This window comes from Dermacentor variabilis, chromosome 1 (genome assembly GCF_050947875.1).
Source record: "Dermacentor variabilis isolate Ectoservices chromosome 1, ASM5094787v1, whole genome shotgun sequence".
Classification (NCBI taxonomy): domain Eukaryota; kingdom Metazoa; phylum Arthropoda; class Arachnida; order Ixodida; family Ixodidae; genus Dermacentor; species Dermacentor variabilis.
This window is the reverse complement of record NC_134568.1, coordinates 162,122,759-162,140,800: the sequence shown is the minus strand read 5'-3', so window position 1 is coordinate 162,140,800 and position 18,042 is coordinate 162,122,759. Positions and strand designations below refer to the sequence as shown.

The 18,042-nt window shown below is 48.9% G+C and overlaps 1 protein-coding gene across 1 annotated transcript in view; it reads right to left on the bottom strand.

The window, feature by feature from the left end:
- LOC142587679 (synaptogenesis protein syg-2-like) overlaps positions 1-18,042 on the bottom strand; it is a 1,186,854-nt gene that overhangs the window by 1,025,600 nt on the left and 143,212 nt on the right. The window lies entirely within an intron of this gene.

Genomic DNA, 18,042 nt, shown 5'->3' with positions numbered 1-18,042 from the left:
CGGCTACTATCAGAGGTACATCCCCAGGTACTCTGATATCGCGGCTCCCCTGACGGATGCTCTAAGAAAGACAGAGCCTCAAACAGTCGTCTGGGACGAGACAAAGGAAAGAGCTTTTAGCGCCCTAAAGAGTGCCCTAACAAACCAGCCTGTGCTACGATCGCCAGACTATACAAAAGGGTTCGTTGTTCAGTGCGATGCTAGTGAGCGAGGCATGGGCGTTGTACTGTGCCAACGGGAAAATGGAGAAGTAGAACACCCCGTCCTGTATGCTAGTCGTAAGCTGACCAGTCGTGAGCAGGCGTATAGCGCCACCGAGAAAGAGTGTGCGTGTCTCGTGTGGGCCGTTCAGAAATTGTCATGCTATCTAGCCGGCTCGAGGTTTATCATTGAGACGGATCACTGCCCTCTCCAATGGCTGCAGACCATCTCTCCCAAAAATGGCCGCCTCCTGCGCTGGAGCCTCGCTTTACAACAATATTCCTTTGAGGTGCGTTACAAAAAGGGGAGTCTCAACGGTAACGCCGATGGCTTAAGTCGAAGCCCCTAACGTAGGAATCAGCCTCAAAATTGTTGGTTACTGATGTTTTTCTTCCTGAGGCAGGATTTTTTTTAACATATTGCTTATGTTTAGTGTTTCAAAGTGATGATATGCTTTCTAGTGCAATTTTCCAATTTGTGGACGCGTTCTGAGTGATGCTAGACTACTGTAAGGAACTAGGCAGTGGTATAAAAAGGGGAAAGAGCCTGGCAGGGCTTAGTGAGGGTTGTGCCGTGCTTGGTGACTGAGCGGTTGAGTTTCAGCGTAGTTCTAACGCTTGCCGGGAACGAGAACAAAAATGTGAACTCTCCCGAAGTCACTTTGCAGTGTCCCGTGCGAACCTGAACGAGAGAACGAGGCCTTCTCTGTGCGCTGCGCTCAAGAAACGTCGAGGGACGCCCGACTTCGGTTATGAGCATCATCGAGCGACATCCCTCCGGACAGCGGATGCAGTCCCCTGTCCATCGGGATCTCCTTCCCCCGGCGGGGCGGTCTGTTGCGTTTCGCCTGCGACACGCGGTTTTGCCGGCGCGACTGCGGCGGAGCGGCAGACATTTTGGCCCGTTCGGCGTCGCCGCAACGCTCCCCGCCAGGCGTTTCCAGGCGTTTCCAGGCATGTTCCGATGCCACGTGTCTTCATGTGCGTGTGTGAGTGTATGTGCCATTGTGCCCGAACGGCGGCGATGCGACAACAGGGGGTCACCCTCTCCTTCCAGTCATTGTGCCCGACCAGAGGCGCTACGAGAGCCGAAGTTACCCTCTCCTCCCAGTCTTTGTGCCCGACCGGCGGCGCTACGACAGTGTGCGTCACCATTAGCCCATTGTACAATCACGTGCTCGTCTATTGAGGGGTTCCTTCTTGCCCTCAACTGCGAGAGTATAAAAACAGCTGCCCCCGGACGCCAAAAAGAGGGCTCCGATTTCTTCTGTTGAGTAAAGTGCTCTCCCGTCTCTCTACTTCGGTCAACCTGACCGCCAACTCTTTGCGATGTTAAAATAAACAAGTTGTTTTGTTGTTACCAGTCGACTCATGCTTTGCCGGGACCTTCGGATGGTTCCAGTTGTACCCCAGGCCGCCAGGCCAACGCTACCCTTGGGGCTTGCGACCCAGGTACAACCACGGGCGTCAGCGCCGAGTTCCCAAACAACTCGTACCAGCGGTGCGATCCAAACAGAAGTATGATTGGTCGGTTCGCTTCACTGCAGTCGTGTCCTCCACAACGGCCGAAAGCGTTGCCATTGAGGCAGCTCTAAAGAAGCTACGGTTTTGTACACCTCAACCCGTTGTCATTCTCACAGATTCGAAATCCGCCCTTCAAAGGTTAGAGCATGAGTTCCCTACTGATGCTTTATGTCTAAGCTCCCTACGCTCGGTGCACAATCTCCATATCAAAGGCTTCTCCATACGATTCCAATGGGTGCCCTCGCACATTGGTATCATAGGCAATGAGATGGCGGACAGCCTCGCCCATAGAGCGCTGACTGGGAATCCTTTGAGAAAAGAGCCTCAAGAGGACAAGAGACTCTTCAGAGAAGCGGCGTCGTGCCACTTCAGCTCTTTGTGGAGCGCACCTCACAAGCCATGTGTGACTAAGGGTCTCAAAAGAAACCAAGCCACTTTACTGCTCCGCATTCGCACGGGCTCTGCTCGTACCCCTGCGTGGATGGGTAAGACTGGCCTGGCGTTGTCTCCATTATGTTCAACGTGTGGTGTGTGCGGTGACATAGAACATTACCTTATGTGCTGTACTCTGTATAACGCGGAAAGGAGCGTGTTATTCGGGTCCCTCAAAAAGACAGGAATTCCCCACAGTTCTCTTGAGGACATTGTTTTCCCGCGCGGGAAGCAGTTAGATAGGAAGGAGGTTTCTCGCCTTCTTTTAAGTTACCTGCAATACACGGATATGGCCTCCACATGGTGACCTTAGGAGTGACTATGTGTAGTTGTGAGGTCTGTGTCTGATTTATATGATTTATGTATTTTAGGTGTCGCTACGGTGAAGCAATTGCCGGCAGCTACTGCAAGGCTAATCCCACCAGTAGCCTGCAACCAGTCAACTCAACTCAACTCCTACTCCAGGAGCACTGGGGACGTCTACTTTCTGCAAGAGTACCTACACTTGAAGTGATTTTTGTAGGCCGAGGCACACCCTCGGCGCTTTTGCTATCGCACCAGTGAATGCTTTTATGTTAGTTTGGGAAACACCCTGTAGCAAAGGAAGGCTGTATTGCAGGAGACCTTCACAGAGAGCCGCATACATGCGTAGCAGGGAATTTACGGAGCAGCCGCCAGTGTTCGATCATGGTGTGTCCACGCCTATAGCATGTCGATTGTCACGCCTCGAAACTTCTGACTTCACACGTACCGAATAGGAGAGTGAGCAACCTCTAACGTGTAGCACGAGACATCGCACCTAGTGAAAGCAATGGTGGCACACTATATTGGTGGCATCGTTAGATCAGGTGCGAATAGAAATTCTTCAATGCAGTTGATAGCTTTCTGTAATTTTACTCCTAGAATCTTGCTCGAAGCTGCGACTACAGCTCCATATGCAGATGTCATCTGTACATAAATAATTTCAACCCATGTTGCAATGCACTTCTTCAGTCCAATAACAGAGATGATAAACAAAATGGGACTTAAAACACCACCCAGGGAACTCCTCGATGCACTGTGGGCGGAGCTGTCTCACCTTTTTTGGGGACCTGTAGACTGACCGATCAGTGAGGTAGTCTGAGAGACAGCGGTACATACGTCCACCAACTCCAATGGGCTTTAGAGCCTATGAGGCAGCCTCGTGAGTCACGTTATCGAACGCTCGAGGAATAAGCTAATATTTATGTTGCATGCAGCTTTGTTCAGTTTTATGCAGTTGACAAAGCTACTAACGTTGTCTATGCTGCTGGGACCTTTTCTGCACCCTGACATTTGCGGACGGTTGACATTAATGTTCATCAGCAAGCAGTCTTGGCACGTCAATACCATCTTCTCCACAAGCTTTCTGATGCAAACGAGAAGAGCTACCGTACGATAGGAGTATGTCTGTTGGAACCTTGCCAGACTTGATTGCAAGGATAACACAAGATCGTTTTCTGCAAAATTCAAGGCGGCTACTCTCGAGCTGGCACTGTATATGGTAAGAAGGCGCATCTTTGCCTTGTCGCCTAAATTTAATAACTCGGCGTAGCTGACACAGTCAAGGCCAGCAGATGTTGCCTTTTTCACCAATACCAAACGCGTCGAGCAGCTCCATAATCGAAAAAAGGTGCAATAGTGTGACAGGCTCCAATAGTGCTCACTGTCGCTGAAACCTCTTGTGCGGCTCGGGGCAAAGTTGCGAGCGTCGCTAGTGATCTTAGCGCAGAAAGTCTCCGCCACATCCAACTTTCTGCTGTTGCAGAAAAGCGCAATAGAAGTGAAACGATGCAGTTGAGTCGGTGGGGTTTTAAGGCCGCGCACAATGTCCTATATTCTTTACAATGATTTTCTTGGATCAAGATTGGAATAGAAGGCCCGCTATTGCCTACTGTCCAGCTTCCCCAGGCAACGTTGAATTGTGTTCACATTCGCCTAGCGTCGCGAATATCATCTACAGGCAATGTCCTACGATCACGTTGTAGGCTAAAGTATGCTAGCTGAGGCCGAACCCTCTGCCTTCCTTGATATGTGGCTGACAGACGATGACGACGATCTCTTAGAGAATTGGTTGTGTGAGACCAGTTCCGAATTTTTCAGTTTTTGTCTCCATAAAAAGAAACCTTAAAAAACTTTTTTGTGCTCTGTACTCACCGTGGGACGACCTGGAGGTCCCCGCCCACCCGGAGAAGCACATGAAGCGAATCTCTAGGCGCTCTGCGTCATATCCTCCACGACATGGAACATCACCGCCAGATGCGCTTCACGCTGCATCCATGGCAGCAGTAGCAACTACTAGTCCTGCAGCCCCTGCAGTAGCAGCTACAGACCAGGTCCCTGTGAACAAGAGACTACGCGTAGGAGAGCCTTCGGGCAACAATGCAGAGGAGATGGACCAGGCATCCTTCACGGTCGTACCCTACAAGAAAAAAAGAGGTGATGGTGTCCCTGTTATCTGCAGGCCTACCTTAGAAGGAGGAAACCTATGAAATGTTTACCCTAACATAGTGGCATTGGCGGTTGTAACGTCGGCTCAAGAGAAAGTTCTCAGCGATCGCCTTAACAACAACGGCAGCCTGATGGTTACAGTGTCAACACTGCCGCCACCAACCGTTTGCTCACGGTAACTGAGCTAGCTGGCGTGGCGGTAACTGAGCTAGCCCGTGTCCCATATTCATACATGGCCAGCTACGACAAAATGCATGGTGTATCTCTCAGCTACTCAAATGAAGACCTACAAGAGTATCTACGCGACCAAGGCGTCGTTACAGCAAGGAGGCTCACCGCTTACACCCCTGAAGATGGCAGCAAGATCAAAGAGACAAGTCGTCAATCTGTTATATTGGAATTCGCCAAGGACTCACCTTCACCTGAACGAGTTACGCTTGGATTCGGCAGTTACCCTGCCACCGAATATGTCGGATCAGCAATGCAGTGTTAGAAATGCCAGAGGCATGGCCCCATATCGAGACATTGTACCGGCCCAGTGTGCTGCGAAGTGTGTGCTGAGCCCCATTCGTACAAGGAATGCACCTCAAGATCGCAACCTAAATGCGGCAACTGCGGTAGCCCACACCCTGCGTCATATGGTGGGTGCGTTAAAAAGAAGGCTGCTACACTTGCTCGCACGGTGGAGCAAGTACAAGGGAAACCACCCAAGCGTGATGAACCACCGCCTAATCCCGCTTTGGTTTTCACGAATACGACAAACCACTGCCAGGAACAATCACCATAAAGCCAAAAGACATCTGGCAACACATACGCTGATGTGGTCAGAAAGAAACGTAGGAAGCCCGCGGCCTCATCATCTCCTTCGAAGCAACCGCAACGTGTCACACGCTTTTCACCGTCTAACAAATGGTGTCGCTCAGCACGGGACGCGCTTGCATGTATTGGAACTTTCTGGAATGTTATCGATGGTTCTATCCGCTGTCTGTTGTCACCGAACCTTGTGTAAGTCACCGAACCTTGTAGAACTTACTGGAAGACATGTGGGCACCAGCGATTACTCAGGAAAGTTCGATGGTTGCGTATAATAGCCGACGTGCTTGACCGGCAGAGCATATTTCGATGATCGCCGACTGAGTTCGCCGCCATCATTATGCTTTAAGTGTAGCCTGCTTTTGTGGGCACGGGTTCACCGCTTAAAAGGCATTTCGTCGTTCACAGTATTGCTACTGTGTTCTTTACCGTCACTACTGCGTGCCAATATGTTGCTCTTTGTTCACCTCACTTCAAAATGCTTTGCGTCCTTTTTTGACTCTGAAACAAACCTGTAGACATTAGTGATCCCTTCGGCAGTCTTTTATTGCGGCGTGTGAAATGGACGTGAATGATGTATGCCTCAGTATCGCTTTTCTTTCCAGTAAGCAAAGCTAACGACTCATTAAAAAGAACACTTTCAACAATTTACAACATTTTTAAAGGATGGAAACATCATCACTTGCATGCAGAGGTGATAAATATATACAGAGTATACCAGTTAACTATCATGCACCAATATTTAAAAAAAAGCAATGTGTTACGCGAAGAAAACAAAGTGCGTATTGTTTCCACTACAGTGGAATAGCTGCCAGCATTTTTACTTATTAAAATTTACTTTGATAATTGTAATTAAGTATATAACTGAACACCTACTATCATAACTATCCAAGTTTCATAGAGGATTTGTAGCTACAGCCAAGGGACATCTAAATGAGGTATCTTCAGTGACGTAGTAATTGCGTACTAATTTTTTCTGATTGATAAATAAACCCTGCGAAATATAGCGAATACCACGTGGCTGCGCTCCCACCCGCATTCTAAAGCAGCGCCCTTGAACAGGCTCCTTCTGAGTTAGCCAGTACGAAATGAAGGAAATAACGAAAAAAAATCCCCCCCAAGCATTCCGTACAGATGGTTAACCGGCGAAGCTGAAACGTGCGGCCCCGGTGTTTACCACTGATTTAATCCCGACGGTTCCTTAAACGACGGCTTGGTAGGCTGCCGGGTCCACGGTACGCGGTTGCTGCTTGCGCTCGGCTGCACGAACGTGTTCTTATGTCTGGGCTAAAGCATCGGGACAACGTAGACGAGCTCGTTTCCGGTTCCGCTCGCGACGTTACTGATCGAAGGCTGCCTGCTTCGCAGCAGTACGTATGAGGCGTGGCCTACCCATTACGGAGCCGGAGAAAAACTGCTGCGTGCCCACTCGACGTGCCCGCTCAGCCAATCGCGCGCCTCTGTGTCGCTTTTTCTTTTTTCGAGTATTCACACGAGGTTGCGCCGGAGGAGTTTTCGGCGTACAGGCGACAGATGGACGGGCGGATGAATCGGCTAGCCATATACAGCTTCGCTGTAGAACATCATCATCGAGCTAGTGCCTTATCTGACACACCTCGGCCGAAGTAATACGTCGCGTTTGGTGGTAGTTGGAAACAAGCTGTGATTTCTGTTGTCTTAGAGTAGATAACGGGCACGGATGATTCTTTTTTTTTCGCCACAAAATCTATCACCACAAAAGCGAATTGACAATAGTGCAACTGTTTAAACGCGTGTTTTGGTTCGTTCCAGTCGCCATGTCTTTCTCTAATAAGCAGAAGGTAAAAATGATCCTTGCCTTGGTAGCTGCAAATAACAACAAGAGGAAGGCCGCAAATATGTATCAGTCATGGAAGTGTGGCGGCCGACCAAACGTGTCGACTATCATCAGAAATGATGAAAACCCGAGACAAATCGGCAGCTTCAAGAAACAGCGGCGAAGGACTCCATCTTTAAGCCCTAGCCTACGCACGGATGTTCTAGCCTTTATGGCCTAAAACGCTCTTGCTAGCGTGCAAAACGTGGCCGCCCAGGTACCGATTTCCAAGTCATCAGTTTGGAGGTTTTTAAACGACGGCCTTTCACTCGTAGAACCTTAACCAGCACCAATGCTTGAATGATATGGACCTGTAGAGTCTAGATTTCTCAAATTGGGTCCTCAAGAAAGCTGATGAGTCACCGGACTTCTTGAGCAACATCGTGCTCACAGATGAAGCCAATTTTCACAGAAACGCCCCGATAAATTTGTATAATGCACGCTGTTGGAGTGACTACAATGCACACTGGGTAAAGCGCCATCGGCACCAGTAGCAGTGGTCGTTCAATGTGGGGTGCGGAATTTACGCCTGTGCTATAAGCAGCCCCATCTTCTTCGATCACACACTGACTGGACAGCGTTACGTGGAGGAAATCCTTGAGAAGGGGTGGATGAGTCTCTCAGCAAAGTCCCGCTGTCCCGTCTTCCACTTCTGTGGTATCATCAAGATGGAGCACCAGCACACAGCAGCAGCCGAGCACGAAACTGGCTAGACGCGACTTTTCATGCAGAATAGATTGGAAAGCACGGGCCTGTAAATTGGCCTGCTAGGTCACCTGACCTCTCTCCACTCGATTTCTTTCTTTGGGGTTTTGTGAAAGATCGTGCTTACATGATCGAGGTGGACGTTAGATTAGCTCAAGACAAGGATAACGGATGTCTGCAGTATAATTTGAGCGTCAGTCATCAAGAAACGTACAGGAGATGTGATAAAGCGGACTCAGTACTGCGTAGCTGCCTATGACCTATTCGAACACGTCCTCTACGCAGGAGCTGGTATTCAACGGCGCTTACAAATTCATAGATAATAAGTTCACACTAAAATTTTTTGTGTTTTTGTTTTCTGCTCTTTTTTTGTGCAGCCAATCCCCAATTCGGACCCGCCGTGGTTGCTCAGTGGCTATGGTGTTGGGCTGCTGAGCACGAGGTCGCGGGATCAAATCCCTGCCACGGCGGCCGCATTTCGATGGGGGCGAAATGCGAAAACACCCGTGTGCTTAGATTTAGGTGCACGTTAAAGAACCCCAGGTGGTCAAAATTTCCGGAGTCCTCCACTACGGCGTGCCTCATAATCAGAAAGTGGTTTTGGCACGTAAAACCCCAAATATTATTATTATTATAATTCCCAATTCGGATCATTTAGAAGTGGTTATTTACTTTCTTGAACGCAGCGGTTTTGCCTTGGTTTTACAAGGGGCTCGCTTCCTTATCTGCTTATTAAGCTTTTATTTCATGCCATGAACCTGTTTTTGCAGCAGGTATTAGCGGCGACAATTTGGAGTGGCGCCCTCTCGCGAGTGACGTCACGGCCAGGACGCCGCTCGTTCCGACTCGCTCGGCTGCCGCGCGCGCTCGTTTTCTTGGTGCGTGCTTGGGGTATTAGAGGCTTGAGCCGTACTTACAGAAAGTTATTTCCGATTATTTCTGTTGCCATGCGTGGTCCGCAGTTTCTGCTTTGAAACCGCGTGAGTCATGAAAATTTGCGACTTGGATATCGCAAGCTATGTAGCGCTGAAGGGGCCTACTGGTATTGCAATGCATAAATCCACCCTGTCTGTTTATAACTATTGCTTAAAAATAACGTCTGCAAATTCAACACGCGAAGTTATTTATGATGCTCCTCTAAACACTTAACACCTTATTACTTAAATATGAGAGACATAGCATTTTACATGGAAGAAACACCCTTACATTTGGTGTCAACATTATAAATCCGTGTTAAAAGGACACTGCCCAGCGAAGCTTTTATCATAATTCTTATCACTCTGGTGAGTTGTTTTAGTCAAATGTGGAAACTGTATTAAGGCCTAAATGGAACAGATAGGCGCAAATTTTGTGTGAAAAGGTTTGGTACTACTTTCAATGTTCTCTGAAATAGGCACCCAGAAATGCATTGGCTGTTAACACGACGCCGCATCGTGTATAGTACACGCACACACACACACACACTATATACATACATATATATATATATATATATATATACATATATATATATATATATACATATACATATATATACATATATATACATATACATATATACATATATATATATACATATACATATACATATATACATATTGTTACGTAAGAAGACGCAGATAAAAGGCTATATACAAGTATATTTACAACGTAATACGCCGCACTTGGCCAAGAGGCAACAGCCCGCGCTAGCCTCTAATCGTCGTCGTCGTCTTCTTACTGCTCGCCTCTTCGTCATTGGTAATACTATTCCGTAGCACTGCCCCCGGTGGCAAAAGCGCCGTCCCGGAGCGACTAAAGGCCGGACTCGGAAGCAGTGTAGTACGCCTTGAGCCTACTGACGTGCACGACATCACTAGATGCCAGGGTAGATGTCGAGGTTGAGCTCACAGGAGCAATTTCGTACTTCACAGGCGTCACCTGGCGCTGCACGTGGTAGGGCCCTGTGTATCGCGAAAGGAGCTTTTCTGGAAGTCCCACGGGACGAGAGGGCGACCACAAGAGCACGAGCGCACCAGGCGAAAACTGTACGTCACGGTGGCGGGCGTTGTAGTGACGCTGCTGAGTGGTTTGCGAGTCCGTCAGTCGAGCACGGGCAAACTGGCGTGCGTGGTCGGCGAGGGCGATGGCGTCGCGCGCATACTCGCTTGTTGAGATAGAAGCAGGGGGAAGTGCCGTGGCAAGGGGCAATGTCGGTTCGCGACCGTAGAGTAGATAAAAGGGAGAAAATCCGGCGGTGTCGTGCCGGGAAGAATTATAAGCAAATGTGACGTAAGGAAGGGCAATGTGCCAGTCGTGGTGGTTCTTTGAAACGTACTTGGACAGCATATCGGTAAGAGTACGGTTTAACCGCTATGTCGGGCCATTGGTTTGAGGATGGTATGAGGCAGTCAGCTTGTGCTGAGTGGAGCAGGAACGTACAATGTCGGTGTTAACTTTCGAGAGGAAGTTACGACCACGGTCAGTGAGCAGCTGTCGCGGGGCGCCATGAAGTAAGATAATGTCACGCAAGAGAAAGTCCGCGACGTCAGTGGCGCAACTGGTAGGGAGAGCCCGCGTGATAGCGTATCGGGTGGCATAGTCAGTTGCGACGGCTACCCATTTGTTCCCAGAGGATGACGGGAGAAAGGGACCGAGGAGGTCTAATCCAACACGAAAGAACGGCTTCACAGGGACAGTGATCGGCTCGAGATGACAGGCAGGTAGCACCTGAGGTGTTTTCCGACGCTGGCAGGTATCACAGGCAGCAACATAGCGTCGGACGGAGCGAGCGAGACCAGGCCAATAGAAGCGGCGGCGGACGCGGTCGTACGTGCGGGTTACGCCAAGATGTCCTGCAGTAGGTGCGCCATGCATCTCAAAGAGCACGGTCTGTCGTAGATGTTTTGGCACGACAAGAAGATCAGGGCCATCAGGGAGGAAGTTCCTTCGGTACAGAATGCCGCCTTAGAGGACAGATCGGCGAACGGACGCGTCGGTAGCTGTAGAGCGCAGACGCTTGATGAGTGCTCGCAGCGGTAGGTCTCGGTACTGCTCATCGGCGATGTTAGCGAAGGCAGACACAGAGAAAATGCCGTTGGCGGTACTACTGTCGGCGTCGTCAGGCTCGTCTACCGGGTAACGAGACAGGCAGTCAGCGTCCTTGTGTAGTCGGCCGGATTTGTAGGTGACAGTATATGAATATTCTTGGAGGCGTAGGGCCCAGCGACCAAGTCTTCCTGTAGGATCTTTCAGTGAGCATAACCAGCAAAGCGCGTGATGGTCTGTGATAACGGAAAAGGGTCGGACATATTAGTATGCGCGGAACTTCGCAACCGCCCAAACTAGGGCCAGACACTCACGCTCAGTGATGGAATAGTTGCGCTCGGAGGGTGAGAGGAGCCTGCTGGCGTGAGCGATAACACGGTCGTTGCCGCGCTGGCGTCGTACCAGTACTGCGCCAATTCCGTGACCGCTGGCATCAGTACGGACTTCGGTAGGCGCAGAGGGATCGAAATGGGCCAGAACGGGAGGCGTTGTGAGAACGTCGATTAGATGCGAGAATGCAGAGGCCTCGTTATCGCCCCACTGGAAAGGGGCGTCTTTTTTCAAAAGCTCGGTTAGTGGTCGTGCTATGGCCGCGAAATTTTTCACGAAACGGCGGAAGTACGAACAAAGGCCGATGAAGCTGCGCACATCCTTGACACACTTCGGAACAGGGAAGTGCGTAACAGCATGGATCTTGCCTGGGTCCGGTTGCACTCCGTTCGCGTCAACGAGATGCCCAAGGACGGTAATCTGCCGACGGCCGAATTGGCACTTCGATGCGTTGAGTTGCAGACCGGCGCGACGAAAAACGTCCAGGACTGCCGAGAGGCGCTCGAGGTGCGTAGCGAACGTTGGGGAGAATACTATAACGTCGTCCAAGTAGCACAGGCATATGGACCATTTGAAACCGTGAAGAAGGGAGTCCATCATGCGTTCAAAAGTGGCAGGAGCGTTACATAGACCGAACGGCATCACTTTGAATTGATAAAGACCGTCCGGAGTTACAAAAGCAGTCTTCTCACGGTCGAGATCGTCCACGGCAATCTGCCAGTAGCCGGAGCGGAGGTCAATAGAGGAGAAGTAGCGAGCACTATGGAGGCAGTCAAGGGCGTCATCAATCCGCGTTAGGGGATACTCGTCCTTTCTGGTAACCCTGTTAAGGTGCCGATAATCCATGCAAAAGCGCCATGAGCCATCCTTTTTTACCAGCACAACTGGTGACACCCATGGACTACATGACGGTTCTATGATGTTCTTGGCAAGCATTTTGCGAACTTCTCCGTGAATAACTTTACGCTCTGCCGGTGACACTCGATACGGGCGGTGATGAATACGAGGGGCATCGCCGGTATTAATGCGATGTTTAACAGCTGTAGTTTGGGCCAAAGGACGATCGTTAAAGTCAAAAATATCGTTGTAGGAAAACAGAACATGGTAGAGCTCACGAGCGTGCTCGGACGGCATGTCGGGCGCAATCATTTTCTGTAAGTCGGCGATGGTACAAGTTGTCGGCTGAGATGGTAGAGGAGGATCGGCTGAATTGTCGTCTACCTGAATAGATGCTATTGAGTGATCCTCGAATGAGCAAAGCTGGGCCAGAGACACCCCGCGTGGCAGCACTTGTGTCGTCAAGCCAAAATTGACCACTGGCACGCAGACGCAATTCGCCGTAATAGATAAAACGGTATGAGGTACCGTGATCCCGTGTGTAAGGAGGGCGTCGTGTATAGGAGCCGCGATATAGTGACCGTCGGGCATTGGTGGGGATGACACTAGGTCAACGTAAGTAAGTGCCGAAGGTGGCAAGCGAACGAAGTCGACGGAACCGAGGCGACTGGGGTGTGGTTCATCGGGATCCAGAAGAGGCAGGTCAAGGCGGAGAGTACTGGCGGAACAATCGATGAGAGCAGAATTTGCGGAGAGGAAGTCTAAGCCGAGTATGATGTCGTGGGGACAGTGGGCGATGACTGTGAATAGCATAATTGTGGAGCGATTGGCGAAGGAGACTCCGGCGGCACACATACCAATTACGGGGGCTGTTCCGCCATCGGCGACACGGACAACATGTGTCATGGCGGGCGTGATTATTTTTTTCAGGCGGGTACGAAGGTCAGCGCTCATTATCGACAAAAAAAATGCGCCCCAGTGTCTATAAGAGCAGATACAGGAACACCGTCTACTTGCACGTCAAGAAGGTTCAGATGAGTGGGCAACGTCAGTGGAGGATTTGGCGGCGTAGGGAGCAACGCAGCGTCACCTCGAGGCGCTGCATCACCTAGTTTTCTGGCTGGGAGCGGCGTCCGAAGGGAGTCTGCGAAAAGGAGCGACGGGGCTGGGGAGAGCGAGATTGTCGTCGTTCGGGCGAAGGTGAATGAGAATAGGGGTAGTTCGGCGCAGGAGAGTCAGTGGCGGCATTATCGGAGCGTGCGGCAGAGGGACGAGAAGGGCCACTTGAGGGGCGAGAGTAGGCAGTATAAGCAGACCGGGTCGGGGAAGTCCAGCGACTTCGACAGTGCCAAGAAATGTGCCCGATGCGATGGCAGTGAAAACAAATGGGCTTGTCGTCAGCAGTGCGCCATTCAGATGGGTTGCGGAAACTTGGTAGGTAAGAAGATGCGGGACGGGGTGGAATCGAAGAAGCCGGATGGGTATCAGGGCGATGGGCCGAGCAGATGGTGTGAAGGCCCTTGTTTTCGAACTCCTGGTGGACAACTGCCTGGATCAAGGAAACCGTGACTGCAGGTGCGTTGGTGGGGCTGGATTCGAAGGCAGCCGGATAGGCGGCCTCAATCTCACGCCGGACGATCTTGGTAATATCGCCAGTGTTGTTGGGACGAGGAGCGTCGGCACAGGAAGATGTCGCTGGGGTGTTGGGCAAACGGGCGAACTGCTGGTCGATACGTCGGCTTTTAGCGAGTTCCAGGCGGCGGCACTCTTTTATAACAGCATCCACCGTCGCGACGTTGTTGAATACGAGCAAGTTGAAGGCGTCATCGGCAATGCCTTTGAGGATGTGGGATACCTTGTCTGACTCAGTCGTGTGTGCATCAACTTTGCGGCATAGAGCCAAGACGTCCTGAATGTACGTGACATAGGGCTCTGTTGACGTCTGCACACGGCCGGAAAGCGCCTTCTGCGCGGCAAGTTGTGACCGTAGGGGTTGCCGAACAAGTCCCGGAGCTTTTGTTTGAGTGAATTCCAACTCGTGAGCTCATCTTCGTGCGTCCGAAACCAAACTCGAGGTGTGCCACCGAGGTAAAAGACTACGTTGGCGAGCATGATAGTAGGGTCCCACCGGTTATTGCCGCTGACGTGTTCGTACAGGCTGATCCAGTCGTCGACATCTTCCCCATCTTTGCCCGAGAATACGCCAGGATCACGAGGAGCAGAGATAGTGATGTAGGTCGTTGAAGTGGCAGCAGGTGTCGGGGCGGCTGAGTCGAGTTGTCATCGCCGGGAGCCATAAAGCTAGGCTCGACGTACCGTCCACTGCGAAGCTCCGTGACGAGGTACAGCGATCGTCCATCTCCACCAGATATGTTACGTAAAAAGACGCAGATAAAAATCTATATACAAGTATATTTACAACGTAATACGCCGCACTTGGCCAAGAGGCAACAGCCCGCGCTAGCCTCTAATCGTCGTCGTCGTCTTCTTACTGCTCGCCTCTTCGCCATTGGTAATATTCCGTAGCAATATATATATATATATATATATATATATATATATATATATATATATATATATATATATATATATATACTTCACAAGCACCCTAACAGCAATCACATGAAAGAAAACTTCGTGGTTAAGACCGAGAACCATGTAATCATCTGCAAGCCATGAAATGTGTCATAGTGGCCCTCACTAGCTTTTATCGACGATATGGCACACCCCTACCGCAATCGAAGCAACCGACTGTCGTTATGGCGAGGCGCGCTTTGTTCCCGAAACCCAGCACTTCACTACAACTTCGAATTGAAACCATGAAGTAGCTCTCTACAGCTCCAATTACAATGCCTATAGCATACTCGAGGCACTACAGTGCAGATTAGGCTGCGTTGAAATGGAAAATGCGAACACATCCTGCCTCAACATGTCTCGATCCTGCGTTGTTTAATTACACAGACTGAAAACTATTTGCTTCGCAGGGTATAAAAGAAAACCTCACGTACCCGCCTCTTAAAGAAGACACCACAAGTCTCACATGAACACTTGACCTCCACTGGGGAGCAATGATATCTTGAATATGTGAAACACTGCTAATGAATGGGCCTTAGGCTTCATACCGGCTGCAGCGAAACGGTCCAAAAGGCATATTGCACTCAAATATTTGACCGCTGCAGCCTGTGTCAGTTCTCCAAACAGATTCATCATGTCTGCTTCTCAAGCAAGAAGCACCAGAAAATTGCAGTAAATTGCTCAAGTGAGTTGAACGTGTAGCACGGAAAGCGAATAAATATTAATACATTCCTTTCTGTGGGCTGCAAACAGCTATAAACCTCAATCATCTTTGCTTCAAGTTACCGCCACTTCAATTTAAACGGTGAACGACGGCCTAATTTTGAGAACCAGTTGAAAACGCAAGTGGTGCTGGGCGAATGTAAACTGCAGTGGTAGTTAGTCCTCGTGTTACTGCCGAGGGTTTCTGTGAAGAAATAGAAAAATTCGATATTATACCGTGAACTATTCCTCGTGGGCAAACATGTTTTAGCGGGTTAAAATCAACATAAATGTTGTATTATAGTGAGCGGTTATTTGTGACACGCATATTGCACCATGGTGGGTGTGGAATCTCAACTAGATTCTTACGTACTGTGTTCTTGCGTCTATGCTTTTATTATTCACGTGAGATACCCCTGGAAAGTAGATCCGCGCATGAAAAACGCGTAATGGGCTGGTCGGAGCTCCCTCAGTTAGAATTACAAAAATTACAGAGGGGCTGCAGATTCACCAGAAAGGCGAAGAAGTATTAGTGGTAGCGAAGTGTACAATTAGACGAAGAAAGATTACACCACCGAAAGACTTGAGATTCTTGGTGCTGGGAGACAACTCAGGCTGGGAAACTGAACTGACTCCTACTAACAGGTGCTGTAAACTCCATATAAGGCCGTCACTTCAGTGAAAAATTATTCGAGGTCACACGAAGTTTCTTAAAGTGGAAGAAAAATTTTTATATATATATATATATATATATATATATATATATATATATATATATATATATATATATATATATATATATAATGGGGTTCGGAAAGCTGGTTTAGCTCCAGCCCCCCCCCCCCCTAAAAACATGAAAACTTTCCGCCTATGACCTATGCGAAAATGTATATACAGGAGCGTCCTGCTGGCTGAGCACGTTTGTAGTTTCGACATGAAGTACTAGAAACTTATGTCGCCTTCTTGTTAGGAGAACGTATGTCGATGATTAACAACACAGCATTTTATGCACTGTGCATAGCCGAAAATTTTGTAGGCCTGTAAATGTATGAATGGGACACCGTCTTTGTATGCAGGTTACCAGGGTATCGGCGTTTTTGTCTTCTTGCGGAGTTATACTGCATCGAACGTACTGAAGCCGCACTGTTCAGCCTATTGTCAACCAGGGGCGGACGCTTAATCATATGTCACCTGATGTTTCATACGAGAGTGGAAGAACTACGTGTTGCTGTTCATCATCATCTTCGTCACCATTATCAATTTATTTGTGTCCAGTGAAGGGCTAAGGTCTTTTAAAGCAATCTACAATTACCCCTTTCTTGCGCCAGCGGATTCCATCTTATGCCTGAACATATCTAATTTCCTAGGTATACTTTGTGGCACAAAATACATTTCTTGAAAAGGGGCGGAAAAAAGGAAGACACTGAAATCTCTCTTCTGTCCCTTTTCGAGAAATTTATTTTGCGCCAGAAAGTATGCCTAGGAAATCTAAGCACCAACTTCCCCAACAAGAAGTCCTTTTAGAATATCTAATTTCATCACACCCTCTAATACTCTGTCGTCCTAGACTGCGCTTCTCTTACCTTGGTACGCATTCTGTAACTCTAATAGACCACCTTTTATCTGCACTATGCCTTGCATGGCCTGTCAAGCCTCATTTTTCTCTCTTAATGCCAACTAGATCATCAGCCTACCCGGCCGCCACGGTGGCTTAGCGGCTATGGTGTTATACTGCTAAGCACGAGCTGGCGGGGTCAAATCCCGGCCGCGGCGGCCGCAGTTAGATGAGGCGAAATGCAAAAACACCCGTGTCCAATGCATTGGGAGCACGTTAACGAGTCCGTGGTGGTCAAAATAAATCGTGATAAGGAAGTCGTGCTTTTGGCACGTAAACCCCACAATTCTTTCATTCAATATCGGCCGCCCCGTTTGCTGTCCATACACGCTGTCTTACTGTCTCTTAACGGTACGCCAAACACTTTTTGTCCCATCGTTCGTTGTGCGGTCCACATCTTCTTGAGCTTCTTTGTTAACCTCCAAGTTTCTGCTCAATATGTTAATACCGGTTGAATGGAATGATTGTACACATTCCTCTTCAAGGATAATGATATACGCTACCGGTTATGATTTCATAATGCCTGCTTTATGCTCTCCAATCAATTTTTATTGTTCTATTAGTTTCCTTCTAATGGTCAGGGTCATCTGTGAGTAACAGGCCTATATAGACGTACCATTGAAAAGATCATAAAGACTCACTGCCAATAATGAATTCTCGTTTTCTTCTCAGGCTATGGAACATTACCTTTGTCTTCTGGCTGCTAATCTTTAACCCTAGTCAAACACTTTGTCGGCCAAGGTCATCAATCATTTTCATTTATTGACCAAATTATTAAACAAGTGTTGCTCTATTACCTTATAGGTGTACCTTTTAAGAGTGGACTCTACGCTGTGTACATGTAGATTTGCAATATATATTAAAGGATTCGCTACTGCTGCCAGAAAACTTCAAACAGCGTAAGACTGTACGTACGCCGTCTTTTCAATATGCGTTAGGGATAACCGCACTTCTTTTGT